The 9,693-nt window shown below is 48.2% G+C and overlaps 1 protein-coding gene and 1 long non-coding RNA gene across 3 annotated transcripts in view; one reads left to right on the forward strand and one right to left on the reverse strand.

Moving 5' to 3' along the window:
• The window catches only part of LOC121017758 (general transcription factor II-I repeat domain-containing protein 2), a 48,511-nt gene extending 44,091 nt beyond the window's left edge, over window positions 1-4,420 (reverse strand). Inside the window, exon 1 of one of the 2 annotated variants that reach the window (XM_040456194.1) lies at window positions 4,270-4,420. The gene's annotated coding sequence lies outside the window, so the exon portion shown is untranslated. Of the gene's footprint in view, window positions 1-3,872; window positions 3,894-4,269 lie in introns of those variants that run through there. The other variant, XM_040456193.1, reaches the window with a different exon arrangement.
• LOC121017759 (uncharacterized) overlaps window positions 3,939-9,693 on the forward strand; it is a 6,993-nt gene continuing 1,238 nt past the window's right edge. The window contains exons 1-2 of the long non-coding RNA XR_005784885.1: window positions 3,939-4,261; window positions 5,065-5,128. This is a non-coding gene — a long non-coding RNA (uncharacterized LOC121017759). The remainder of the gene's footprint in view (window positions 4,262-5,064; window positions 5,129-9,693) is intronic.

The following is a 9,693-nucleotide window of genomic DNA, read 5'->3' on the forward strand; positions in this document are numbered from 1 at the left end:
GAGAGAGAGAGAGAGAGAGAGAGAGAGAGAATACCACGCAGGCTCCAGGCTGTCAGTACAGAGCCCGATGCAGGGCTTGAATTCACGAACCATGAGACCATGACCTGAGCCGAAATCCAGAGCTGGACGCTCAACTGACTGAGCCACCCAGGGGTCCCCATGTTTCATTCTAACAAAGCTAAAATTCCTTAACGGTGAGAGCTTGTACCACAGAGTAAAATCTCCCAAAGCTTACCTGGTGATTAATTCTTTTCTATTCAAATCTAAAGAATAAGCAATGTTCCTTTAGATCAGAGATTTTACACAGTGCTTAACCTTTTGCTCTTGTATTTATTGGGTTTTAAAAAGTATATTTATTTGAGCAATCTATACCCAATGTGGGGCTCGAACTCCTGACCTCGAGATCGAGTGAGTCACAGGCTCTTCTGACTGAGCCAGCCAGGGGCCCCAATTTTTTTGTAAGATGGGAGATGTAAACAAAACAAAAACCCTCTTAAATATCACATATTTTCCCAGCAATCCTTGAGGGCTGTGGGTCTCTCCTGTTCAATGCAATATTTTGCTAATGAAAAGCAAACATCTAGAACAGGAGTCACCAATCTGCAGCCTGTGGGTCAAATACAGACTGCCACGTCTTTTTGTAAATAAAGTTTTACTGAAACACAGATGTTTCCATCTTAGCTGCAGCTGCTTTCCTGCAAAGACAGGGTTGCATGCATGTGGCAGAGACGGAAAATACTTATTATCTGGCCTTTCACAGAAGAAGTTTGCCCATCCCTGATCTAGCATTCACTTCTATCACCTATACTGTTCATCATTTAGAATGTCATCTGCTGCATTTGGCAAACCCCTCACATCTTGAAATAGTGGCCCAGTTTATTTTTCAGACTGTTTCTGGGTTTTCCTTTCCCAAGGTGAATTTTTCAGGTCTCTGAGGCCTTTCTTTTATTATTAAAAAACCTTTTTTTTGTTGTTTATTTATTTTTGAGAGCGAGAGAGAGCATGAGCAGGGGAGGGGCAGAGAGGGAGACACAGAATCCAAAGCGGGCTCCAGGCTCAGAGCTGTCAGCACAGAGCCCAATGCGGGACTCGAATGCACGAACTGTGAGATCGTGACCTGAGCCGAAGTCGGGACACTCAACCCACCAAGCCATCTGGGCGCCCCTCGGAGACCTTGATTTTAATTAAGTTCCTGAGTTGTCACCTTCTCCAAAGTTGGGGCCACAGTAAATGGGAACTATAAACTCAAGTGGACCTATTCAACATTCAACACAAATGTATGGAGGGGGTTAAAGGTACCGACTTCCAGTCACAAAATAGGAAGTCCTAGGGCTATAACGCCCAGGATGGCAACTAGAGTTAACAACACTGTATTGTATGTTTGAAAGTTGCTAAGAGGATGAATGTTAGAAGTTCTCATTACAAGAAAACAACCATGCGTGGAGCGCCTGGTGGTTCAGTCGGTAAAGCATCCAATTCTTGACCTCACCTCAGGTCATGATCTCATGGTTCATGAGATTGAGCCCCTTGTCCGGCTCTGTGCTGATGGTGCGGAGCCTGCTTGGGATTCTCTCTCTGCCCCTCTCTGCCCCTTGCTCTCTCTCTCTCAAAACAAATAAACATTGAAAAACAAAATTTGTAACTTACATGAGGTGATGTTGCTTAAACTAGTTGTGATCATATTGCAATAAATACATATAGTAAATCACTACACTGTACATCTAAAACTAACACAACGTTACATGCCGATAATATCTCAATAAAGCCAGATAAAAACTCAAAAGAAAGTAACAACAGGGGTGCCGGAGTGGCTGGGTCAGTTGAATGTCCGACTCTTGATTTTGGCTCAGGCCATTATCTCAGAATTCGTGAGACTGAGCCCCGTATCAGGCTTTGTGCTGGCAGCATGGAGCCTGCTTGTGATTCTCTCTCTCCCTCTTTCTCTGCCCCTCCCTGGCTCATGCGCATGATTTCTCTCTCTCTCTCTCAAAACAAATAAATAAACATTAAAAAAAATAACAACAGGGGCACCTGGGTGGCTCAGTCCATTACATTTCTGACATCAGCTCAGGTCATGATCTCACGGTTCATGGACTGGAGCCCCGCATGGAGTTTGTGAGTTTGAGCCCCACATCAGGCTCTCTACTGTCAGTGCAGGGCCTGCCCTGGATCCTCTGTCCCCCCCTCTCTCTGCGCTCCCCACTGGTGCACTCTCTTCCTTTCAAAAATGAAAGAAACATTAAATTAAAAAATATATAAATAGGGGCGGCGCCTGGGTGGCTCAGTTGGTCGAGCTTCCGACTTTGGCTCATGTCATGAACTCGCAGTTCATGAGTTTGAGCCCGCGTCAGGCTCTGTGCTGACAGCTGGGAGCCTGGAGCCTGCTTTGGATTCTGTGTCTCCCTCCCTCTTTGCCCCTCCCCCGCTTGGGCAGTCTCTCTCAAAAATAAAGATTAAAAAAAATTAAAATAAATAAATATCAATAAATTTCAAGACAACAAGGTATTCTATTCTGCAATTAGCAAGGAATATGGAAGAGAACAAGAAATAATACGTATTTTCAAGGTCACAGAATAAGATTAGTCAAGTTTAAATATTAACAACTAGTCAAGAACTTTAGCTTAGCCAAAATTAACTAATAAAAACTTAAAAACACATTTTGAGCACCCGGCATACTCTGCTCACAGGAAGGGCACCAAGAAAGAAAGGTGAATAAATTCCACCTCCACTGCTCTCAAGTGAGACAGACCTCCATAGACCGGGCGGAATAACAGGTAATAAAGGCTAAATGAAAGCCAGACCACCCCTGAAATGGTCCAGGGCATGTGGAAACAGAGTAACCAAAAGGGATAAGATGATGAAGGCACGCCAGCATGATTTCCAAGTTGGGCAGCTTGAGAGTGAGGAAGAGAATGTCCAGGCATTCCGGGTAAAGGTCCTGGTAAAGACCCAGAGCTCAGGCAGCCCACTTGAGGAAGTCACCGGCAGGCAGGCAGGCAGGTAGAACTGAGAACCAGTCCACATCAGCACTGCAGGTTAACACCTGTTGCAGCCTGACACCGAGTCCTGTGGGTACTGAAGGCCCCCTGTGCCGGTCACACAAATCATTACCAGCAGGCTACCAAAACATGCAAACTTTTCCCCTCGAAAGGCAAATTTAGGCTCAGCAATTCCACTCCTTGGTGTATACCGAAGAGTAAAAAACAGGTCCTCACAAAAACATGTGCACAAATGTCCATCGTACAGCATTACTCATTACAGCCAAGAAGTAGAAACAACCCAAATATCCATTGGCGGGGAGGGGGAAACATGGCATATCTATACTATACAATGGATCACTACTCAGCCATAAAAAAGAAGTTAAAGACACAGACTCCTAATGATGATCCCATCTACCGGGAAACGTCCAGAACAGGCAGAACCGCCTAGGTAGACAGGACACTGGCGGTTGCAGGGGGCTGGGAAGGGGAAGGGGGCTTCTTTTTGGGAGATGGAAAAGTGCTGAGATACGACGGTGGTGACTGCACGGCTCTCTGAGTGGACCCCAAACCATGGATCATACACTATAAAAGGCGCACTTGACGACCAATCTCAATAAAGCCGTTACTAAAACAGCTAAGCTTGGGTCTGACCGGCGGAGAATGCCCTTCCGCCCTTGAACTCTAAGCCATCACCGTGACGGACCGCAACACGGGGTCGATGGCTCCTCTTCTAACAGACAGGGCGCCCCAGTCCGCTCGCTGCCACAATCCACGCGAGAACCCACGCGGGGGACCCTTCGCCACGCGCGACGCGGGGGGCGGAGTCCTACGCCTTCGCCGTGTCGCCCCGGCAGTTACCAGGCAACAGCCGCGGCCCCGCCCCTCACCTACCCAATCAAGCACGTCCGCACGCAGCGGGAGAGCCCCACGTACGCCAGGCCGAGCGTGACCTCACGCGCCACTGGGCCCAGAGAGCCCAGAGCCTGCAGACGCCCGCCCCCGCCGCCCCCGCCCAGCCAATCGGAGAGGACAGGGCTGCGCGTCCGTGCGCGCGACCGTTGTCCCCGCGGCGGGGTTTCCCTGCCCCACCCCCACTCCTGAGCCCGGCCCGCGGGGAACGGGGTTCTGGGGCCGCCGGGACGGCGACAGGGGCGCCTCCCGCCGTGCGCCTGGACGGCCGGCCTGCCTCCCCCGCCCCAGTCTTCCCACTGGCCACCCCGCGAGCGTAGAAAGTTCCAGGAGAAGCACCCGCTCTTAATGGCGGCCGCAGCGGGGGCCGGGTACGCACCTGAGGTCCCCGGCGGCGGGCAGCGCCGGGTCGGCAGAGGGGTCTGAGGGCTGGACCGCCGGGGAGCGGCCGTGGGGAGCGGCGGCGGCCCTGGCGGCGAAGACGCGGGGCGCGGCGTGGGGGCGGCGGCCGGGGCCCGGCTCTCCACTATCCCTCCTTTTTCTCTTTCTTTCTTCACCCCCCCCCCCCCGGGGGGGGTTTTTTTTTTTTTTTTTTTTTTTTTGGCTTCCTGGAAGGCAGCCTCCACTCGTGTGGCCGCAGCGCCCCCAGTGGGCGTTGCCGTTTCCGGTGCTGTGGAATCCAGGGGAGCTGCACGCCGGATTTGTTTGCAGGCTCAGCCGCGGTCCGCAGAAGGCCAGGCGTGCGCCTCGGTCCCCAGCCTTTGATGAGTGGCTGGCACGTGTCCCGCCTCACCCCTGCACACCGCCCCCAGACGTGGGCCTCCTTTCATGCAGTTGTTTAATATGGTATTTTGCACGCCTGTAGCTTGTGGCTTTAAAGCGGTGAGGTTGCAACTCGACGGACCCGAGACTCTGTCTTGAAGCCGTCGAGTTATTTGTCAGGAACTGTAACGGCGTGTCCTGACCTTTTGGTAGGGTCAGTGCCATCGCCAACCAATCTTGAGCCTTTCATCCGTTGGTGGTGGCGCTCCAGCAAACAGCCCAGTATTACAGTAGTGTTATTTCTTCTTAGTTACGCTTTACGTGTATTATTGTGCCAAAAGGAGAAAAGAACAGAAACCATTTACCTACCCATCGCTCAGATGTAACCTAGTGTGCCATATTTATTTCATAGTTTTAAGAAATATTACAGAGACACAACCGAAGGCACTGTTCTTGTTCCCTTCTCTTCCCCACAGGTAATTACTGTCTCGCAGTTTATATGTTCTAGTACACGTTTTCTTTCTGTCTGTCTGTCCTTCTAAGTAGGCTCCACTCCCAGCACAGAGCTCAGCATGGGGCATAACTCAACCCTGAGATCAAGACCTGAGCTGTGATCAGAGTCCGGGAACCAGCAGTCACCCAGGTGCCCCACTAATATACATTTATTTTGCAAAAAGACAAGTGTCTCAAATTTGCTGAGACTTTCTTTCTGTGTCTATCAAAGATATGCTTCCTAGCAGATGCTGTTAAAAAAAAAAAACAAAAAAACCTGTCCTTTCAGGGCACCTGGGTGGCTCAGTGGTTTAACATCTGACTCTTGATCTCACCTCAGATCAAGATCTCACACTCCATGAGATCCAGTCCCTAGTCGGGCTCTGCACTGTCAGCGTGAAGCCTGCTTGGGATTCTCTCTCTCTCTCTCTCTCTCTCTCTCTCTCTCTCTGTCCCTCACCTGCCCACGCTTGCTTTCTCTCTCTAAATAAATAAATAAACATTAAAAAAACTGTATCCTTTCAAAGTAAAGCTAACAATTCAACAAGTAATTTTGAAAGTATCACAAACCAAGAAACAGATTTTTGACTATAGATGACAAGCTGGTTACTTAGAAGGTAGGGGGATGGGGATTAAAGAGAATACACTTACCATGACGAGCGCTCAGTGATGTATAGCAGTGTTGAATCACTGTATTATTAACCTGAAACTAATATAACAGTGTATATTGACAATACTGGGATTAAAAAAAAAAAAAAACTTAATTAGAAAAGTCCCTGCTTCAGGGGCGCCTGGGTGGCTCAGACTGTTGAGCATCCAACTTCGGCTTGCGTCATGATCTCGCAGTTCATGGGTTCAAGCCCTGTGTTGGGCTCTGTGCTGACAGCTGGGAGCCTGCAGCCTGCTTCAGATTCTGTGTCCCTGTCTCTCCCTCTCAAAAATAAGCATTAAAATTTTTTTTTCAAAGTGCCTGCTTTTTTGATATTTTAATTTTTAAAATTTTTAAATTTTTTAACGTTTGTTTATTTTTGAAAGAGAGAGAGAGAAGAGGCAGAGAATCCGCAGCAGGCTCTGAGCTGTCAGCACAAAGCCTGATGTGGGCCTTGAACTCGCCAACCATGAGATCATGACCTGAACCGCAGTCGGATGCTCAACCGACTGAGCCACCCAGGTGCCCCTTGATGTTATTTTTAAAAGAGATGTTGGAAAATATTCCCACTATGTTACAGTTGATTCTCCTCATTCCAAAGAGTTGTGTTCTATGAAGTTAGGCAAACAGTGAGCAAGACTGAACCGCTACTCCGCGGGGTAATACAAGGTTAGGTTTCTGCCAGCCTCTGGTCATGACATTTTTGCGAACCTGTCAATACGTAACCCTGTTTTATGTGTGTCTGTTCAAAGACACCTTATGTAACATGCATTGTCAATTCATTAGTTGAACTGATGGCCAACAGCACTATCTACAGCTCATGCCTGAGGGAACCTTACCTAACACGGGTATTTTCTACTTAAGGCACGTCACAGCCTTCTTGTGCTTAGGGGCACCAGACAACAGTTGAGCACTATGTCTGAGAGCCACTTTAAGCAGCAAAATCACCAACAAGAAGCACAAAATGTGGAAAACCTAGCATTAAAAAGACCAGGGAAGGGTGCCTGGGTGGCTCAGTCGGTTAAGTGTCTGACTTCGGCTCAGGTCACGCTATCGCAATTGGGGAGTTCGAGCCCCGCATCAGGCTCTGTGCTGACAGCTCAGAGTCTGGAGCCTGTGTCAGATTCTGTGTCTACCGCTTTCTCTGCCCCTCTCACTCATGCTCTGTCTCAAAAATAAACATTAAAAAAAAAAAAAAAAAGACCAGGGAAAGGACACTTGTTTACAGCACGAGAGCTTACACAAGCGTGCCCACCTCGGCTGGAAAGTGTGCATCAGGCAATGCCCAGTTGTTTTCTTGCCACTGGGCGCGTGTCTGAGGATGACCAAGAAAGCATGAGTGGGTAGGTGAATTCACAAACATGAAATTGATGAGTAAGGAGGATTGGTTCTGTTTTGTTGCCAAAAACAAGGAGCGGCCTAAAACTCCTACTTGACAACTGAACCTGGAAACAGTTTTCTAATTCGCTTTTTAAAATCTTCCACACGAGGGGCGCCTGGGTGGCGCAGTCGGTTAAGCGTCTGACTTCAGCCAGGTCACGATCTCGCGGTCTGTGAGTTCGAGCCCCGCGTCAGGCTCTGGGCTGATGGCTTGGAGCCTGGAGCCTGTTTCCGATTCTGTGTCTCCCTCTCTCTCTGCCCCTCCCCCGTTCATGCTCTGTCTCTCTCTGTCCCAAAAATAAATAAACGTTGAAAAAAAAATTTTTAAATCTTCCACACGAAGAGTTTCAATGTTTCGAACCATTTGTTTAAAATGTCAAAACACGCCAGTGGTTTGAAAGAGCAGCTGACATCAACAAGAGTCTGATTTCTCTCCTCTTGTTCTCCCTTGAGCCCACTCCAGTTAGCCCCCCCCTCCACTAAAACTGTTCACTCCAAGGTCACGAGTGACCCCTGCATCGCTCGCCATTTTTCAGTTTGTGAATCGCTTGATCTGTCAGCACTTGACATGACCATTCCCCCGGGGCTGTCCTGGATCTCTTCGCTGCCTGCTCTCACTCCTTAGGTGACTGTGTCCAATCTCCTGTCTTTACAAACCTTCCATATGGTGATGCCTCTCAAGTACGTATCTTCAGCCCCGCCCGCTCACCTCCGGCTTGGTTTGTACAACCGACTGGCTACTTTGACACTTCGCGTGGAGGAGGAAGAGGCAGCTCAAGCCAGACGCGTCCCACCCTCTCTGGGGATTCTCATGTAGTTCTTTCCCATCTCAGTTACTGGAGCGCCATTCTTCCAGTTACTTCGCTTCTCCCATTCCCGCTGCTCATCCTTCAGACAAGCCAGTCAGCTCCGATTTCCTAATCGGAGTACCCTCTGACCACGACTACCACCACACTGGTCCAAGCCGCCATCGTCTCCTGCAACAGACTCCTAATTTGTCTCCCTGGTCCTGCCCTCAACTCTCTTTAGACGCTTCTTAACACAGCAACTGGAAAAATTCTGGAACCCGTAACTCGTTTCACTCCTCTGCTCACAATTGTCCTGTAACTTTTCCATCTCAGAACAAAAGTAAAAGGTCCTAAGTTATGCTTCCGGCCAAGGTGAGGTCACCAGGATTGGATTCACCTTCTCGCCTGAAACAACTAAAAGACAAACACGAGAATAAAAAAATGCAATAATAGGGGCGCCTGGGTGGCTCAGTCAGTTAAGCAACCTACTCGATTTCGGCTCTGGTCGTGATCTCGCTGGTTGTGAGTTCTAGTCCCATATTGGGCTCTGCGCTGGCAGCACAGAACCTGGTTGGGATCCTCTCTCTCCCTTCCCCGCTCTCTCCCTCTTTCTCTACCCCTCCTCCACTTGAGCTCCCTCTCTCTCTCTCTCTGAAAATAAATAAATAAAACCTTAAAAAATGCAATACTAAGGGAAAATTACGACCAAGTCTGGGCACTAAATTTGCCAATTTGAGTGCAATGGACAAATTCCTTAAAAGACACAAGTTACCAAAGCTCATTCAAGAAAACTAGGTGATTTGGGGCGCCTGGGTGCTTCAATCAGTTGAGCATCCAACTTCAGCTCAGGTCATGATCTTGTGGTCCGGGAGTTCGAGCCCCGCATCTGGCTCTGTGCTGACAGTTCAGAGCCTGGAGCCTGCTCCGGATTCTGTGTCTCCCTCTCTCTGCCCCTCCCCCTGCCTCAAAATAATAAACTTAAAAAAATTAAAAAAAAAAAAAGAAAACGAGGTGACTTGAATAACTCTGTATCTATTTAAAAAATTGAAAGTTAAATTAAAAACCTTCCCATGAAGAAAAATCCCAGGCCCAGATGATTTCACTGATGGTATCTACCAAAACTTTAAGGTAAAAAGCAATCTACACAGGAGCACCTGGGTGGCTCAGTCCGTTGGGCAACCACCTTCAACTCAGGTTGTGATCTCATGGTCTGTGGGTTCAAGCCCCGTGTCGGGCTTTGTGCTGACAGCTCAGAGCCTGGAGCCTGCTTCCGATTCTGTGTCTCCCTCTCTCTCTTCTCCCCGCTGTGTTCTATAAAAAAGAAATAAACATTAAAAAAAATCAACACAAACTCTTCTCAAAGGCCAAAGAGGAGGAAATACTTTCTAACTCATTCTAGGAAGCCAGCATTGCCATGATACCAAAACCAAAGACATCACAAGAAAAGCACTAATAAGACCAATGTCTCTCATGAACACAGATATAAAAATTCCCAATAAGCTTTTCCCAATTAAAAAAATTGTGGTAAAATACACACAACATACGATTTGCCATCCTAACCGTTTTAAAAAATTATTTGTTTGTTTATTTATTATTAAAAACATTTAAAAAATGTTTTTATTTATTTGAGACAGAGAGAGACAGAGCATGAACAGGGGAGGGTCAGAGAGAGGGAGACACAGAATCGGAAGCAGGCTCCAGGCTCTGAGCTGTCAGCACAGAGCCCGACGCG

This window comes from Herpailurus yagouaroundi, unplaced genomic scaffold (genome assembly GCF_014898765.1).
Source record: "Herpailurus yagouaroundi ecotype Mexico unplaced genomic scaffold, PumYag 216, whole genome shotgun sequence".
Classification (NCBI taxonomy): Eukaryota; Metazoa; Chordata; class Mammalia; order Carnivora; family Felidae; genus Herpailurus; species Herpailurus yagouaroundi.